The sequence below is a fragment of the Myotis lucifugus genome, unplaced genomic scaffold (assembly GCF_000147115.1).
Source record: "Myotis lucifugus unplaced genomic scaffold, Myoluc2.0 scaffold_80, whole genome shotgun sequence".
NCBI classification, from domain to species: domain Eukaryota; kingdom Metazoa; phylum Chordata; class Mammalia; order Chiroptera; family Vespertilionidae; genus Myotis; species Myotis lucifugus.
In genome coordinates this window covers 4,042,696-4,061,325 of record NW_005871128.1, presented here as the reverse complement: position 1 = coordinate 4,061,325, position 18,630 = coordinate 4,042,696, and the positions used below count along the sequence as shown (strand labels likewise).

General features: G+C 37.6%; 1 protein-coding gene across 2 annotated transcripts in view; it reads left to right on the top strand.

Moving 5' to 3' along the window:
- KHDRBS2 (KH RNA binding domain containing, signal transduction associated 2) overlaps window positions 1-18,630 on the top strand; it is a 513,200-nt gene that overhangs the window by 356,341 nt on the left and 138,229 nt on the right. The gene's annotated exons all lie outside the window — the stretch shown is intronic.

Genomic DNA, 18,630 nt, shown 5'->3' with positions numbered 1-18,630 from the left:
GGGCGGCACGGAATGAAGGAAGGTCCCCAGCTGGCAGCTGGCAGCCGGGGAAAGAAGGCCCCGGCCAGCAGCCAGTAGCCAACAGCCAGGGAAGGGAGGCCCCAGCTGGCATCCAGAAGTCCCCAATCGGCCCTGATCCCCAGCCAGGCCTATGGACCCTACCCATGCATGAATTTTATGCACTGGGCCTCTAGTGATAAGTAAAGCTAAAGTTTTTCTTACATTAATGTATTATTCTCTGACATACATTTGCCAGAGACAATGTTTGAATGGTGAAGGAAGGCTTTTAAAGCAAATTTTTTCTGCATATAAAATGTCTTATGCTTAGATGTGAGCATGAAAACAATTCTCAAACATGAATTTTGTGATATTCTGTAACATAATGTACACTTCAAAGCTTTCCTGTACTAAATTCCAGTATAAATTTTCTGATGTTGATTTAGTTGTGAATGCTATCTAAAGGCCTTCTTACATTTATAGGGTTTCTCACCTGTATGAATTCTCTGATGTTGAGTAAATTGTGAGTGCAGTCTAAAGGGTTTCCTACATTCCTACATTCATAGGGTTTCTCACCAGTATGAGTACTCTTATGTTGAGTAAGTCGAGAAAGCAGTCTAAAGGCCTTCCTAGTCCTGGGCTTTTTAATAAAAACGTAGAATAGTGGCTATTAAAGTTGAAATACCTCTTAAAAGAAATTAATCTGAATAAGCTTTCTTTTATAAGTATGTAGAAAATATTGGCCTAACATTGACTACCATGAAGATGCAAATCACATGAAAACATCAGTAATAATGTGAATTTTTTGCTGTTGTTGTTTGTCCTCACCCAAGGATATTTTTTACATTGATTTTTTTCTTAGAGAGTGGGAGGGAAGGGCAGGGGGAGAGAGAGAGACATCAATGTGAGAGAGACACATGGATTAATTGCCTCCAGCACACACCCCAACCTGGGCTGGAGATTAAACATGCAACCCAGGTACATGCCCTTGACCAGGAATGGAACCTGCAACCCTTCGGTGGATGGGCCAATGCTCTAACCACTAAGAAACACCAGCCAGGACAATAATGTGAATTTTTTTAAATATAATTCACATACCATACCATTTATTCATTTAAAGTGTAAATTCTATTGTGTTTGTTATTTTCAAAGTTGTGCCACACTACAATCTAATTCCAGAATTTTTTATCACTCCAAAAATAAACTCTATGGCTATTATCAATCACTCACTCCCCATTCCACTCTCCCTCCAGCCCCTAACCAATACTGATCTATATGTCATACCTACAGATTTGCTTATTCTGGACATTTCATAAAAATGGAATCATATGACAGAATCTGTTGTCCTTTTGTGTCTGGCTTCTTTCACTTAGCATAGTGTTTTCAAGGCTTATCCATGGTGTAGCACGTTTCAGTACTCTATTCCTTTTCATGGCTGAACATTATTCCATTACATGGATATACTACATTGTGTTTATCTACTCATCGTTGATGGTATTTGGGTTGTTTTGACTTTCTGGCTATTATGAGTAATGCTGCTATGAATGTTTGTGTACAAGTTCTCGTGTGGATCTACATTTTCTATTCTATGGGTATATACCTAGGAGTGGGATTGCAGGGTCATATTAAAACTGTGTTTAACTCTTTGAGGAGTTGCCATGTTTTCCAAAGCAGCTGCACTATTTTTATATTCTTGCCAGCAACGTCTGAGCGTTCCAATGACTCCAAATCCTTGCCAGCACTTGTTATTGTTTGTCCGGTATGTGTATTTTGTCTGCAAATTTAGAAGCATACTTCATGCTGTTTCACACTGTGGCCTATCTAGCTCTTCAGACTATAAAACAGCTACCAGGTCAGTCCCAGAATGCCTTCGAAATCCTTCTCCTCTTTACTGTGAGATTTGGGTTACACATGCAAAAGTAGTATAGACTGTCATTATTCAAAACAAGTTTTGAATGTGAATGTTTGTGTCTCATTGAATAAGCAAAACATGTATCACACCGCTACGATGCCAGGCCCTGCCAGCCTACCCAGCGGTAACCAATTTTGCTCTTCAATATGTATGTCACTAGAAAACTGCATAAGTAATAACTATTAGATTCCCATGCTAAACTGGTGTTCTGACCTTGTTTTGTCATAGGTGGCAGCACGCAGAACCTTAGCAGCTTTCAGATTGGGGAGCTAGGTAAACATTGCTTTCCGTTAAGATCCAGCAGGAAAGTAATAAGGCAGCAATTTCAGATGTCATAGGAGCCAGGAACACATAGGGCGAGGTGCATTTTCTTTACACAGCGAACAATATAAAGGACAGACATTCTTCATCTGCCAGTACACCGAGGAAGGAAAAAAAATGGTTTAGCATTGTTTAACGCTCATAAACTGCAACCATAAATCAGCAAATTAGCTAATGATCGCCTCTGGGTAGTGATTCATGATGAAAAACAAATGAGGAAAGGTACTCAAGCATTGCACTTGGTAGCTACTGAAAAATTAAAGTTCCATCTTCATAAAAAAACTGTTTAAGGGATGTTATAAAGGGCTGTGCCCTGGTAGCAGAACAATTACTGCTTCAAATGAGTATGTTTTATAATAAATGCTACCACATCCACTGTGCTTTGCAGTGCTAACTGTTGTAAATGATTCATACTGTTCCCTGGAAGATGCGAGTGTGGGCTCATTTGGGAAAATGCAGGCAACCCTGTCTCAACAGAGTGCATGGAGATAGCGAGTGTTTAATCCATAGTGTCCAGACCAGGGCCACGTCATCAGTCAGGTCCCAGTAAATATTCATTAATGAGGTTGCTTAAGAAATCAGAGGGTAACATTCAAAGCCAAATTAATCTCCTGGATCTTGTTTCCCCTCTAGATCAACTTTGCCACCTTATTTTAAACACTAGAGGCCTCGTGCACAAATCCATGCACTCGTGGGGTCCCTTGGCCTGGCCTGTGGGATTGGGCCGAAACTAGATCTCCGACATCCCCTGAGGGGTCCCAGATTGTGAGAGGGCACAGGCCAGGCTGAGGGACCCCCCCGGTGCACGATCGGGGCCAGGGAGGGATGTGGGAGGGCTCCATGGCTGGACCCCAGCAGCAAGCCAACCTACCGGTTGGAGCGTCTGCCCCCTGGTGGTCAGTGGATGTCATAGCAACTGGTCCACCGGTTGACTGTCTGCCCCCTGGTGGTTAGTGTACATCATAGCGAGCAGTTGAGCGGCCTTAGCATATTATTAGCATGTTATGCTTTGATTGGTTGAACGGCTGACCAGATGACCAGACACTTAGCATATTAGGCTTTTATTATATAGGATAATGATGAAATTTTAAAAGGTTGAATTATTTTCTATTATTAATGTATGCAAGAAATATTTACTGAATATTGTCCACATGCAGAGCACCAGTATAGAAAAGAAGGTAAATTTGAAGACATGAGGTCCGCCTTGGACAGGGCTTATAATCTAGTAACCCTGCAAAATGACACACAGTGCATTTATTTTGTTACCTATTTTCAGAGTGTTTAAATAGCAGTGAGGCAGAGTAAGCTGGAAAAGAAGGCTTAAGCTGAGAGTGGTTGGTTACAGTTACAACCTGTTTAGATGCTTGGTTTACCTTAAAAAATAAGGAAATCACCATTTCTTTTCTTTAAAATTTTTAATGGTTGACACTATTACAGGTGTCCCCCATTTCCTCCCCTCGATCCCTCTCCACCAGCCCCACCCTTCACCACATTGTTGTCTGTGTCCATGGGCTATGCATATATGCGTATACCATTTATTTTGATTAGTACCTACAGAGCTCAAATGCCCTGAGATTTTGGAACTTCAATTGTTTTAGGGCTAGAAAGCTACAAATTGAGATTTATTCTGATGAAAGTTGTATTTAACTCTCACAACTTAATTCCACAACATGATAAACACATATGATGAAGATGGCCCCCAGCAGTCCCAGAGGCCTGCTGTTCAGGCTGCATGTCTCCATTTCTCTTCAGAGAGATCATTTTCTGTGTGATCAGGGAATGAAACGTGGGAACTTAGACAGAGCTCCGCCCCCAGAGTAGCCAGATAAGAATTGTATTTCTCCTGGGTTTAAACCTGAGTTTAATGAGCTCAACTGGGCTGCTGACTCTGAGGATTCACCATGAAATGAAGCTGGAGCAGAAGCTCGAATCATACCCACAGTCTCCTTGTGCCATCACACATGCCACTTGGGATGAGAAGGTGACTTCTCCCTCTGTCTCAGTGGGCACCCATACTTGTTCTGCCCCCCTTGCTGCCCAGGACGTCTAAGAGCAAGCCAGCTTAGCATAAGCTAGTTAGAATTAGCTTGTATTATTTATTATCTATTAGCATCTTCTTCTTGTACTGAACTGAAAATTACATTGAACTGAAAATTATATTGTAAAACTTTTTTGAAAGTGCTTTGAAAAGGGCCCTTTGTTTTTATTCATGTAAATTGTTTTTATTTTTATGTTCTTAATTGAGGACACATGTTACTTTATAAAGATTTTTCAAAAACTAGATACATTATTTAACTGAAAATATTTTTATTACAACTAATGCACAATTTGTGGAAGCTTCATTCTAAAATAAATACTCACTCAAGTGGGGAAAGAGCAGAACCAGAAGCACTCGTCACGAACTTCTCTTGCGCTCTGTGTTTCCTTATCATCCATTCCTATTTCCTCCTTTCAGTATCCGTGTGATACGGTCTCTCCTTTCAGGCAGTGTGTGTTTCTTTGTCATCTAAGGTTATGCAAACACCTGTGTTCTAGATCTTCCACCGAGTTTCAATAACTTATTAACACATTAATTTCCCCACATTCTCTTCACATTTTTTACCTCTTTACTTACTTGTTTTGACTCTACAGATCATTTCAATTTCACTATTATAATAAAACCAAACATAAAGTTAAAAAAAAGACTTGAAAGTTTATTCACTCGTCCAATCTCATAGAAAAAATAAATAGCAAAGCCAGAGATTTAAACTAAGTCAATTATGGACCCTTTACACTTGACTATTAAACACTTTTGCTTCCTTGGATATTAGCCTTGGGCTGTATCTATTCATCCACCTACCCATCTCTTCAGTTGTTCATTCTCTCACAAATATTTATTATTTACTGGTTTGCTACTAACCATGCCCTTGCTAGGCACAAGGTAGTCAATGCACAGCAACTAGAAACACCCATGAAGTAGAGTGAGGTGATAGAGAAATAACAGAGATAATCACAGAAATAAATACATAACTACAAGTTATAACCCAATTCCTATGCAATAAAGGTAGATATTGCCACGCAATTATGCAAGATGAGTGACTATTTTAGATTGGAAGTTCAGAGAAGCTTTTTCTTTTTCTGAGGAAATGGTTTTAAGAGGAGATCTGGAGGATATGAAAAATTAGCCAATTATAGGAAGGGGAGCAACATTTCAGCCAAAGGAAAAGCATCTGTAAAACCCCTCAGGTGTGCCAAGGGTTGCCCTATGAAAGGAAATCTGTAGTTACTGAAGCATTGTAAGCCTGGAGAAGAGTGGGAAATGACTCAGGACAAGTGGGCAGGGCTAACTTAGCCACTTTTGCTCAAGTTGAGTATATTTTTACACTTATGCAGTAAAAAATCTTTGAACTTTAAGCAAGAGAATATATGAGCACATTTAGATTTTTGAAAGATCACCTACATAACACACTACTCCTGATACTTCTTTAAAGATACTTTTTTTATCATTGTCAATATTACAGATGTCTCCCGTTTTATCCCTTTTCGTCCCCCACTACCCAACCCCCACCCCACCCCAGGCTTTCTCCGCACTACTGTCTGTGTCTATGGGTTATGCATATATGATCTTTGGTTAATCTCTTCCCATCATCTACCTCCCTCCCCACTGATATCTGTTATTCTGTTCCATGCATCCAAGCTTTCATGAAAGATTCTGTCTTGAGGTATTTCACTGGGAGCTGGCAGGCTAAGGCTTCAGTCAACTTATCTGTGTGACACTGGGCAAATCACTTAACCTCTCTCGTTTCAGTCTCCATGTCTTGTAAGTGGAAGTAATTCCTACCTCATAGTGTTGTTGTGGGGATCAATTACATATAATTTCTGTAGAGCATCTAAATTCTTGAAGAACATGCTAAGTTAATACAAAATAATATCTATTATAAAGTTGGTTCATTTGTTTTTTTAAAAAATCACTTAATTGCAGTATATAAAATGAATTGGAATTAAGCAAGTGAAGAAGTAGAGACCAGTTATGAATCCATTATATTAGTCCAAGTGAAAGATGAAAGTAGATTGGCTTGCTGTGGTGGTGATGCAGATGGAGAAAATAGCAGGAGTCTGGTATATTTCTATTTACAAGGAATCACAGGAGCCTGAATAAGTCACAAATCATTCTGGGCTTCAGGGTCTCCTTTATATCTTTCCTGGATTCTACACAATGTACAAGTTGAAGAAGGAAATAGAATTTAAAGAGCTTTGATTTCTTAGAAGAGACAATACAGTATTCTGACAATGGTGTGCATAAATATTTTGAGGTAAATTTTATATGAACTAATATTAAGAATAATAGAAAATTGCCATGCCCTTTGTTTATAAAAGAGTTAGTGATAGGATGATAGCCTTTTAAAAATTTTTTTTGTACCTCTGATTTAGGCATTAATCTATAATAATAAAAGCATAATATGCAAATCAACTGAACAGCCAAATAGCAGAATGACTGTCCAGACAACCATGCTATGACACCCACTGGCACCAGGCCAGCCAAGGCGGTGCGATGCGATTAGTCGGGGGCCTGGCCATCGCCTCATGATCGCCCTGCAGAGGGAGGCCCAGGCCACTGGCTGGTGGGGCAATCAATCGGGGGGCTCTGCAATTGCCCCAAAGAGGGAGGCCCAGACTACCTGGCCGGCGGCGGGTGGGCGCAGCCTCCCTCTGTGGGGCGATCGATCGTGGGGCTCCCGGACTGTGATAGGGCACAGGCTGGGCTGAGGGACCCTCCTCCCCACCCAGAGTGCATGAATTTTATGCACTGGGCCTCTAGTCAAATATAAATGTAACTTAAGAATTTTTTAAGTTTGAATATTTCAGAAATTAAGATTTACATAATATGTCTTCTCCAAAGAGGACATACAGATGGCCAGTAGACATATGAAAAAAATGATCAAATGCTAATCATCAGAGAAATGCAAATTAAAACTACAATGAGATTATCACTTCACACTTGTCAGATGGGTGTCTTCAATAAATCAATAAACAAGTGTTGGTGAGGATGTGAAGAAAAAGGAACCCTAATGAATTCTTGGTGGGAATGCAGATTGGTGCAGCCACTGTTGAAAGCAGTATGGAGTTACCTCAAAAAATTAAAAATGGAACTGTCTTATGGCCCTGTGATTCCACTTCTGGGAATATATCTGAAGATACCCAAATCATTAATTCGAAAGAATATATGCACCCCTATGTTCATTGCAGTGTTATTTACATAGCCCAGATTTGGAAACAGCCCAAGTGCCCATCAGTAGATGAGTTGACAAAAAAGGTGTGGTACATTTACACAATAGAATACTACTTGGCCACATGGTATTGTGGAGAATATTATTCTAAGTGAAATGGCCAGAGAAAGACAAGTACCATATTATTTCACTTAGCTGTCAGAGGGGAGGAGGGTTGCAGGGCTGTGAAAAAGGTAAAGGGATTAAGTAAAAAAAGTAAAAGAAAAGAAACACCAAAAACCTCATAGACACAAACAACAGTATGGTGATATGATATAGAGAAAGGGGGGTGGGAGATGGTAGAAGAGGATATAGCGGGGGAAAATGGTGATAGAAGGAGACTTGACTTGGAGTGGTCAATGTAAATATACAAATACACACAATACAATATACAAATGATTTATTACAAAATTGTACACCTGAAACCTATATAATTTTATTAACTAATGTCACCCTAATAAATACAATAAAAATTTACATAATATGTTTCAAAACATAAGCTTTTTAGAACAAAGTTGGGTGCATCCCCAATTTTTAACTTCATAAAAGTTAAAACATATTTCATGTCAACACTGAACCAGTTTATACCATCTATCATTAATCCCCATGAAAAAGGCCACATGTAAGGGAAATCTGGGAATGTATATGGAATACATGCATTTAGGGTTAAATCCAGAACGATATTCTACATCTAGTTTCTGTAGTGCACCTTATAATGCATTTGAGATCTTCTTAACATTCTTTATATCCCTGGTCTAGAGGATGGGCCATGGATGAATAAATTCTGTTACTACTGCTCAATAGATAAATTCTTAAACTTCAAATAAGTTATGTTTAATATATAAATGTCTAAAGAAAAATACTATTCTATCTGCATAATACGATAGAAGAATTGTAAGCCTCTTGTCAACACCAACTAATTGGAGTATAAATACTTTGGTGTCCTAAATCTAATAGGGTGGTTATGGCTTGCTTAACCTTCAGTGCTATTAATCTATTGTATGTATGTGTGTATATGTGCTAGTCCATCTTGAATTTCTATCTAAGTGGTGTAACACTAAATATAGCCACAGCATCATTACTTTTAGCCAATTGACACTTCATCCTTACTAAATAATTGAAGAGAGGTCATAGACATCCATTTTATTTCTCTAGTTAGTTATAGCACTGTTGTTTGAATACAAATTAGCTTCATCTGTTGCAAATAACACAAGGCAGTCACAGGATTTTTCACACTGCAAGCACATTTTTCTTGTTTATTGGAAGCATTAAAAATAAGTCCCACCTAATTTTGTGAGTAGATAGATAATACAATATGAAAATTTTCATTAAGTAAAAAAAATAACAAAGCAGGCTGCCTGTTCTTCATGTAATTTAGTCAGCGCTTTAGGTCCATTTAATGATGCATGTGTCTTTCATGTGAAAAAAAATACTAAACTTGACTTATATGGAGTCTGTGTATAAGAATGTTTATTGAATACAACAACTAAGGTTTCTGTTTTGGCTACCCAAACAGCTACATAGAGAGGAGTTTGGTCCAGAGTAGTTTGAATTGCCACTTTGTGTCAAACAAAATGATGGCAAAGAAGAGACCATGCTAGTTGATGTTTATTGAACAGACACATAAATCCCGTAATCATCTCTGATTCCATGTGGCAGAGAGTGAAAAGGAAACCTAGACTGAGAATCAGAACACATTATCATTCCAGCTCTGAGTTAGAGGTGTCCTTACCTGTAGCACTTAATCCTTTGTGAACCTCAGGATTATCACGTTAAAAACTAAGGAACACAGTTTGACATCAGTGGTTTATTAAGTTGCTCACAATCAATGTTTGTTATCCTGGGGAAACTTCCCTAAGTTTAAAAATAATAAAAATAAACAACATCTCAATATGTGCTTAAAAGGCTGAAGAAATGAATGAAGGTCATTAGATTTGCAAAACTGACTAATTCATCGATAAAGCTGCAGCATATTCTTAATTTTCTTAGTACCTTAACTTTTCCTACTGAAATTTGGAGTCTATATAGATAATTTGCAGTGACTGACACAGTACACTTAAGTCTATGTTCTTGTAATCTGGAAATTATGGCAATACAATATTGTTTTAAGTGAGTAAACCAAATCCCCTCAAATGTAAATCCCCTCAAATGTACATTCTATGTGGAAATAATAGATCCTTGTCTTTCTGCATTACCGTGTACTATTCAGAGCTTTTTCATATTCATTATCTCAGTAGATCCTGGCAATGACACTGTGAGATGGCTCCAGCTTACAGCAATAGGTCTATGCCATGGATCAGAGAAAGGCACCACTGTGATTAAGGGGCTATGTCCAAGGTTCACATACCACAACTGCTTTGTAAAACACCCCTGACACTCAACTCTTCTTATACCTCACTGCTATTCAATTAAAACACATTTTATGAGAAACATTCCATAAAGAATTACTGTGTTGGCATTGTTATTGATGGAAGTGGAGTTCTTGCTGCCACAAGGAAATGAATTTCCTGGAAATTTCGTGGAAAGCTTTATTGATGATGTAAAATTAAAGGGGTTCTCCTCTAAGGTCCCATATCTGTCCAAATTGCCATGGAAGAAGTCCAACCTTGTCTTCAGCAAAGGCAACTGCCCATAGTTTCTGCTCCATATTAAAGTCCAGTCCAGTTCAGCATCCTTGTAGCTTAGCTGTGTTCCCAGCTGCAGTCCATTGGGTGTGGGGTTTGCAGGACCACAGGCCATGCAGCTGCATAAGGCCACATGGCTATGGAGAGAGAACAGGCGAGTGCACAGGCAAGTGTGGATTATGGAGCAAGAGCAAGAGAGCAAACAAGAGAGGGGACTCTTTTCCTGGGGATTTTAACCAGGAGCTTCTTCAAACTGACTGATTCATCTTCAAGATTTAGCGAGCTCCTGACAGGCAAGCACCTCCTTTGCGCCACCCCAACTCCTATTGCACACATGCGTATCTCCCTCTTCTCCCCCCAACAGCCAGTACCGGATAGGGGAAGAAGGGGATACTAATTCCCTTAGAGGTACAATGCTGTATGAGGTTGTAGCTTCCTGGTGAAACAAACAGGCTTTTGCTTCCCAGCTGAATATGCTCAACAATATCTTACTCTTCCTTTTATTAATATTAACTAGCTAATTACAATGATAACCGCACAAGAACAGTTTTTAAGGAACCCTCTGCAACTGATCAGTCTGAAGTTGTCATCTCCATCTGCATTAGTCAAAATGTCAACTGTAGATTTTGGATGTATCTCTTCAGACTTAAGAGCTTCAAAATTCAAATGATGAATCTTAAGCTTTTCTCACTTTTCTAATCAACTTGTCAACTTGGCAAGTTTAAAAAAATCCACTGAGCCAAACCGGTTCGGCAAGTGTCATTCTTGAAAAAAAAAAAAAGAATTCAAGTTTCAGGCCCTGAGGAGTGCACTTTGCATTCCTTTGCTTTGCTCATTATGGATACTTCATGTTTGACAGTAAGGAAGGAAGACTGAACGAAAGAGGGAGATCAATAGATAGGGGAAGAAGGAAGAAAATAAATGAATTTAATAATATTTAAATTCTCTATCAACAAATCACATGCTTATTATTTTAAAAATGTGTAATACCAAGTTTTAATAAACCTTGTAATAAGTAAATATGAATCAAATTTATAAGTAAACATAAAATAGAATTACAATTTTTCTATTAAATTATCTTTTTTATAAAAAAGATGCCTATGCATTAAGATTTAATCAACCAGATTTATTCTTTTATTTATTCTCATCCAAGAATATTTTTCCATTGATTTTTAGCGAGAGTGGAAGGGAAGGGGAGAGACAGAAACATCAATGTGAGAGAGTCACATCAATTGGCTGCCTCCCGCATATGCCCTGACCAAGGCCAGGATCAAGCCTGCAACCGAGGTACCTGCCCTTGACCACAATCAATCCCATGACCCTTCCAGCCCATGAGCAACATGACACTCTATTCACTGAGCCAAACGACACTCTATTCACTATTCAACTAGGGCTGGACTTATTTTCAATATACCTTTCCTAAAGAGAAGAATGAATGGTCAACTACTAAAATTATGAGTAAGCAACCAAGTCTCTACCTTATGATTTTCATCTGCTAAAGATGCTGATGCAGTGACATATTTGCATTTACTTAGCAACAAACATTAAAAAGGCAAATACAATAGATGCCCTTAAACCAAAAGGAATTAACTTTTGAGAATATTTTTCGTTGCAATTATAATAAAGAAAATTAAAATGGAATCAGAACTACCAAAGGTGAAAACATACATCCTCTCTGCTGTTAATTAGTTTTTATGATGCTAAGTGATTACATTTGCATGTTTACCTCATTATGTAGTTCATTGTATCTTATATTTCATATCCTGCATAAATGCATGTTTTTATTTTTAAATAACAATAATGAAAACAGAATTTGGGTTCCAAAAATAAGGAAAGTATATTTAGCCACACAAAAATAGTTCTCTTTATTTAACTCTACCTTAAGAGCATTTCTTTTCTCAAAGCTATTCTGTTTACTAATATATACAGAAATAATATGAATGGTTAAATAAAAACAAAAGTACTCCTAAGGTTAATGGTAGTATAGGTCAAATCTTGTTTGCATGGAAACTGTTCAGAAAATTTACCAACAGATATAGGTCAGGTCACCAGTATTTATCAGATGCTTATCTATTTTTATGTCCATGTGGAGAGTCAAAGTCTTATTGTTATTTAGAAACACTATAACAGTCATTTGAAAAAAAGGTTTAAATGAAGGGTAGAGGAAAGGGAGGTGGGAGAGAAAGAAAAATGGAGAGAGGAAGGAAGGGATAAAGGGAGGGAAAGTCTTTTTCAAATTTTAAAGAAATTGAGATTTGCTCAGGGATATTGTTTTTTGTTTTGTTTTTGTTTTTGTTTTTTCAAAAAGTCCCAGAAATATATTTTATTGGTGAGAAACTGGGAACAAATTCAGTGTAACTGTTACAGATGGGAAGAGGTCCTCATCCCCACCTGTTGCTCGTGGGAGTAGACTTCTTGTGACATCCCCAGAAAAAGAATTTTCTGAGACTCTCAGAGAACTAGTGATGTTTCTTTGTGTGGAATTAAACCTGTGTTTAATTTGGAAGACATTTGGTCATGAGCTAGAACATTCCTTCCAGTCCATCAGTCCATTGCATGTGGGCTCTGCAGGGTCACATGGCTATGGAATAAACACAGGCAAATGCAAGGAAGCAGGAATGAGAGAGCCCCATGAGCCAAGTGCCACAAAAGAAAGCCAAGAGAGCAAATTCCTTTGTTTAGTGGATTACGTCTTCCCAATTTTCGTGGCTTCCAGTGGCTACTCCCATTCTGGCCATTGATCTCTGCTACCAGGTGTGACTGACTAACACCTTCCCTAGTCACCCCAGCTTCACTGCACATGCATCTGTCTCCCCTTTGTTGGGCCCTTTCCCCCAGTGATGTGCAGGGACTGGGTCGGTAGATCTCTGAGGAATGTGAAATTGCAGCTTCCTGGTGAAGCTTCCCAAATGACATGCCTATAATGTCTGGCCTTCCCTTTGCTCCTTTCCTGTTATTAATAAGCTAATGATAGCGGTATCAGAATCATAGTATTTTTCACAACAAAATGTCTGGAGCTTTCTTGCCCTTGGAAAAGCTTTTCAAGTCATTAAAGCCTGTCTTAGCCAACTACCTGAAAATGATGCATGAAGGAGAAGTATATGCTGGGGTTTCATTTAATTTGTATCTGGAAGGAATGTTCTAGCTCATGACCAAATGTCTTCCAAATAAACACCAGGTTGATTGATGTGATGCAACCTAAAACAGAAGGTTTTCTTGAATTGGGAATATCTGATAGAAGCTGAACATATGGTATTATATAGGAAAAGAAACTCTTCCAGAATGTGTGAATGAAATAGCATTTTCAAAGCTATTTCAAAAATATTACATTTTGTAGATGTTAGCAATTGCCATGCCTAAAATTTAATCAACAGCAAGTGCTTTTGAAAAGACTCCAGGACAAAGAATGTAGGTAATGTGAAAAATGTCACTCAGGCCAAAAAGCATTGCTAACAAATCGTCATTACTCTGTGCTACATACAGGCATCATTCATACCAATGTCAATAATAGCTCCACAAACTGTAATTTTATAGATATAACAAGATATCTAATGTAAACAGCCTGCCCATTTTGCCCTTTGAACATCTATTCTGGTAAATCCATTGAAATATTAAAAAAGAGAAGATGCTTTGTAGGAAAGTTCCAATAAAAAAAGAATTTATAAAATTGTAATTAGTGTGTATATTTGAGAATCAATGTAAACTACATATGCCTGATCTAGATATTTATAATCTATTGAGATGTTTATTAAATTTAATTTCAACTTACTATTTTCTAATTTTAAAATACTATTAATTTACCATTTTGGCAAAGGGGGGGATGAGGACGAAAAGAGACTGCTTGGAGCAGTGGGCCCATGATGCAGTGTGCAGATGATGGTTTGTTGAAACCTGTATGGTTTTACAAACCAATGTAACCCCCAATAAACTCAATTAAAAATGAATTACCATTTTAAAGATAAAGATATAGAACCTAAATCTCACTTTCAAAAGCACTTAGGAATTATATTCTTTGCTATAGACTTAAAATCAAAAAATTTAAGATTCAATCATACAAGCCTCATTTAGACACAGAAGGCTTTGAGACACCCATCTCACAGGTCTCTTACGTTCCAAATACACATGGGTCAGTAGCAGCCAGATCATGACTGACATTCAATCAGTCATTTATCTTTCTCCATTTGGACCATTGTTAAGGACTTGAGCTATCAATCAGTGGGCCCTAATCCCTAAAATAAGTGCTGAACATGACTCTTCACAGTTTAGAATAGGCTTTTACAAACATTTTCCCCTGTGCTCCAACCAGAAATCCTTTGAGATAAGTATTCTAATAATCCGGTTTGAGGGAAATAAAATCAGGGCTTTCCCAAGGCAGAAATGACAGCCGAATTCAGCTTTCTGATGTCAAATGGCAGCCTTTATTTACTTTATCATATTTTAATACTTTTGAAGCTACTAGTACTTGAGGGTTTGAGACACACACAAAAGACAAAAGGGAAGAGAATTTTAAATAAGAATATATGCAAGCCGCACTCCAAATCATGATTTAAGTGGCCTCATTCCTAAAACTAGCCCTGAATGAAATAGCTGTTCCTTATAATATTTAGAAATTATTTAGAATAATTAATACTTCTCCATCTTATTAGTGTACAGATACCTTCATTTCATATAATGACTTAATACCCCTAATTATGCTTAGAGTATGTTTATAGTTTATTATGGTTAAAATTGCTCTTGGAAATTGTTATGTAAAATTTTTACTCAATTTATTCTACATTGGCATATTTTAAATAGCTAGATAATTTCATTTCTTTGTCAATAAGGGATTATTTTGTTAATGTACTTATAGTACCACTATAAGATTTAAGATGTTTGAGAAATTATAGCTAAACTTATTGACCATATTTTGTATATTTAATGTAAACTGAACATATTAATTACATTCATGAAAATACAGGAAGCTCCCAAATTTAATTAAATTATATAATAAGGTCTTGTATTAAGCAGTTACTTGGAATTCATTTTTTCACTGTAAAATAATCTTATAAATATTTACTAGTATATCAGGATACCATCAAAAAGTCTCTTCAGTCACAGTACAGATGAAGGAAACACAGTACATGATTGAAATATATGTTTTACAAATTAAAAGTAAGAATACATTATAAACCCTAATGTATACAACACACACACACACACACACACACACACACACACGGTTTTCTTTTTGTGGCCTTCAGGAATTGTGCAATTAGTGATTAGTTAAGTATAAGTATGTATATCACTTTAGTAAGATATTGATAATAAGCCAACTATTCAATAATATTCCAGAATTATAACAGCAAAAATGTATTGCCAAATATCCTTTAAGGCTAAGAATTCCTTTGGTATAGAAATTACTGAGCATGTCTTTTAAAGGCTTAAGGAGCCTTAATGCTAATAACAGACTTACGAACTTTGAAAAGAAGAAAAACATTGAGCCTCTGACTTATTATTATGTTCAATGCATTTTTAAGTGTGTAAAGAAAAAAAAGTATCTGATCTAACTACAACTTTTCTAAAATACCCAGGTATTTCTCACATTTTAAAATCTCTAGAAAAGATGTATTGCTTAGAGTCGAGCATTTAGCTAGGAGCATTTTCTTTTTCTTAAGTATGTAAAATAATGACTTATCTTAAAACCACCATCTATAGTAATCTATAATAATAAAAGCATAATATGCTAACTATACCGGACATCCTTCCGGACAAAGCCGGGGTTGTGAGGGAAGCCTGGGACCCGGGTACCTGCTGGCAGCCTAGGGAAGTCTGGGGAAGGACAGATTTGAGATCATGTGGCTAGAAGGGATGCTGGAGAAAAACACCTCTTGAACTTTTAGCTCTCAGTATATCATTCATGTACTTCACTCAGGACTGGCCCTAAACAGGAAATATGGAAACTAACCACTCAGAACCTGACTAGGCTGAGGGTGAACCCACATTCCTTTATCCTAAGAATTGGCTCCACCCTCATCAATATACCCTTGAGCTTCTTGTTTTATCTGCTTCAAAAATTTAATTAGAGAGGACATGAAAAGTGTGGTTTCACATTGCAATTACCTCTTTGCCTTCAAGCTTCTCAAGATGTTATCTATATGTAGCGTGAACTTGTCTATTTTTTCAACTTATTGTAGAGTAGATTCAGAGTAGAAGTCAACTTCAGTAGGAATTAGAAGAAATTCCCTTTCAACTTTTCTGGCACATTTATGAGTGGGCATAGGAAATAAGAGATAAAAGCAGATTTTGATATTTTGGCTCCTAATCTCTGTGTTGCCTTCCAATGCAGATTATCTAGTCACAGTACCTCTTGTTCTGGATGAACTCTGCGTAAGGTCCCAGACTCTGGGTCGGTGTTTGCCCTGACCATTTTTACTGCACTAAATAGTGAATATTGCCCGTGACTCCAGTTTTACATTGATGCATTGCTATGGACTCATATGAAAACGATTTGGTACATGAGTTTATGGGGACCATTTCACTTTACTTCTGGCCTTAACATCTGATGTAATTACATAACTTTGTTTTCCACAGTGCTTAATAGACCTGTAGATAAATAGTTTTAATAAATATCATTATATAATTACTTTGTTTTCTTTTATTAGATCCTTTTGATTTCTAAGCTTCTTGGGTTTCTGTTTCTTGTTTGAGTTTATTTTTCAAAGTAAAGTCAATGAAAAATAAAACTGCTTAAAACCCTCAATCCTCAATACACACACACACACACACACACACAATCAGTGTTATGTTAACAGATATTACCAAATTAATGTGAATAGAGAATAGCCCTATAGAGCTCTCTGGATTCAAAGACTAAATAAAATTTTCAACAATCATTTTACTTGCAGTTAATGTTTTCCAGGATAAATTAATAATCCTAACCTAATTGAATACTAATGAATATAAGTGTTTTCAACACTTACAACCTAAGGTACATTCATTTATTCAGCAAACATTTGTGAAGCATCACCTATGTGCCAGATAGGGCACATATGTAAATAAAATTATATGGAACAAATGGAAGATAGTAACAATGTACAAATATACATTAAAAAAATGGCCTCTGACATCAAGGGTCTCTAGGTAGGCAAGGGGGATCACTGGGATAAGAGCTGTAACACAGGCACATCAAAGGGGCAAGGGGCAGAGTGGTCTAGAGGGATGAACTGAAATGTGGAAATGGGTACATCCTAGCCACCTGGGGGCCACAGACACAGAAGAAAGAACCTTTGAGCTAAGACTTGAAGTATTGGTAAACACTTTGTAGTGAGTTAATCATCACATAAGATGAGCTCTTGATATTTTGTCAAATGCTAGGTTAATAAGGAAATGAAAGAAAACTGATAATCAAACATACAAATAGAATATATAATAATCCCTCACTGCTCCCCCAGCCTGTAACCCTCTTTGCTAATCTGAACCTAACATTCAGGTCTTAATCCTGAAGTCACCTCAGCAGAGAAACCTTAGTTCACACCCAAATCTATATTTGGTCCTTTTTTTATCCTCTCTTAACATACCTCGCAGTTTCCCTTTATAGCCTTTATTAAAATTTGTAATTAGATGTTGTGTGTGTGCTTATTTGTTCACACATCCTCACTAGATCCAGGACCAGATTGTTAAGTCAGATCCATTGATGAGGGTTTATACCCAGCATGAAGGCTATAGACAATCCAGAGACTCTGGTAAAGGGCAGAGAGTTCTGGAGCATCACAAACACCTCCCAGGTTCTTCCTTCCTACATCAGGAATATCCCAGAATAACCATGTCTCGGCGTGAGGTCCTCATAGTTACCTTCCAAAACAAAGGAGCATTAATTTATGCAATAGCTCCATTTTGTATCATCTGTGGGCTGAACCGTGCCTCCCTCGAACTTCATATGTTAAAGCCCTAACCCCCAGTGTGATGGCCTTTGGAGATGGTGCCTTTGGGAGGAGCATCCTTCTCTCTTTCTCTTCTGTACTTTGAATTTTTGCTAGTGCCTCCCCTTGGCCTAACCAAGAGAAAGCCAGGTGGCAAGAGAACCTAAGTGACACAGCCTGTGGAGGTCAGGCTCCTGGGGCACAGAGCATAGTGGATCGGGCAAAATAAGGGAAATAGGAAGGCAAACAGGAATTAACCCTCAGAAACACCCCTAAAATGCCACAATTCTCTATATGAAGATCAGGGCCAAGGTCTGAAAATAAGGAACATTTGGAAAATAAGCAGAATATATCTGGGGATGGGGCTTCTTTCTTTCTTCTGTCTGTTTACATTGTTTTATCAGGTAAAGGATATCCTGTCTCCTATTTTAGGAAGGGTCAGAAATGTTTTTAGTGGTGACAACCTAATGTACACTGTGTCTTTAAAGTATTATTTACAATCAGTTTCATAGTGCTTATTATGTGGCTTGGAGCGGCTTTAAAAATTTTTCTACAGACTGACTTATTCATATAAACCATTTACAGTGATGTGAAGCAGACGCTTTTCTCATCAGCTCATTCAGTATCTGAGC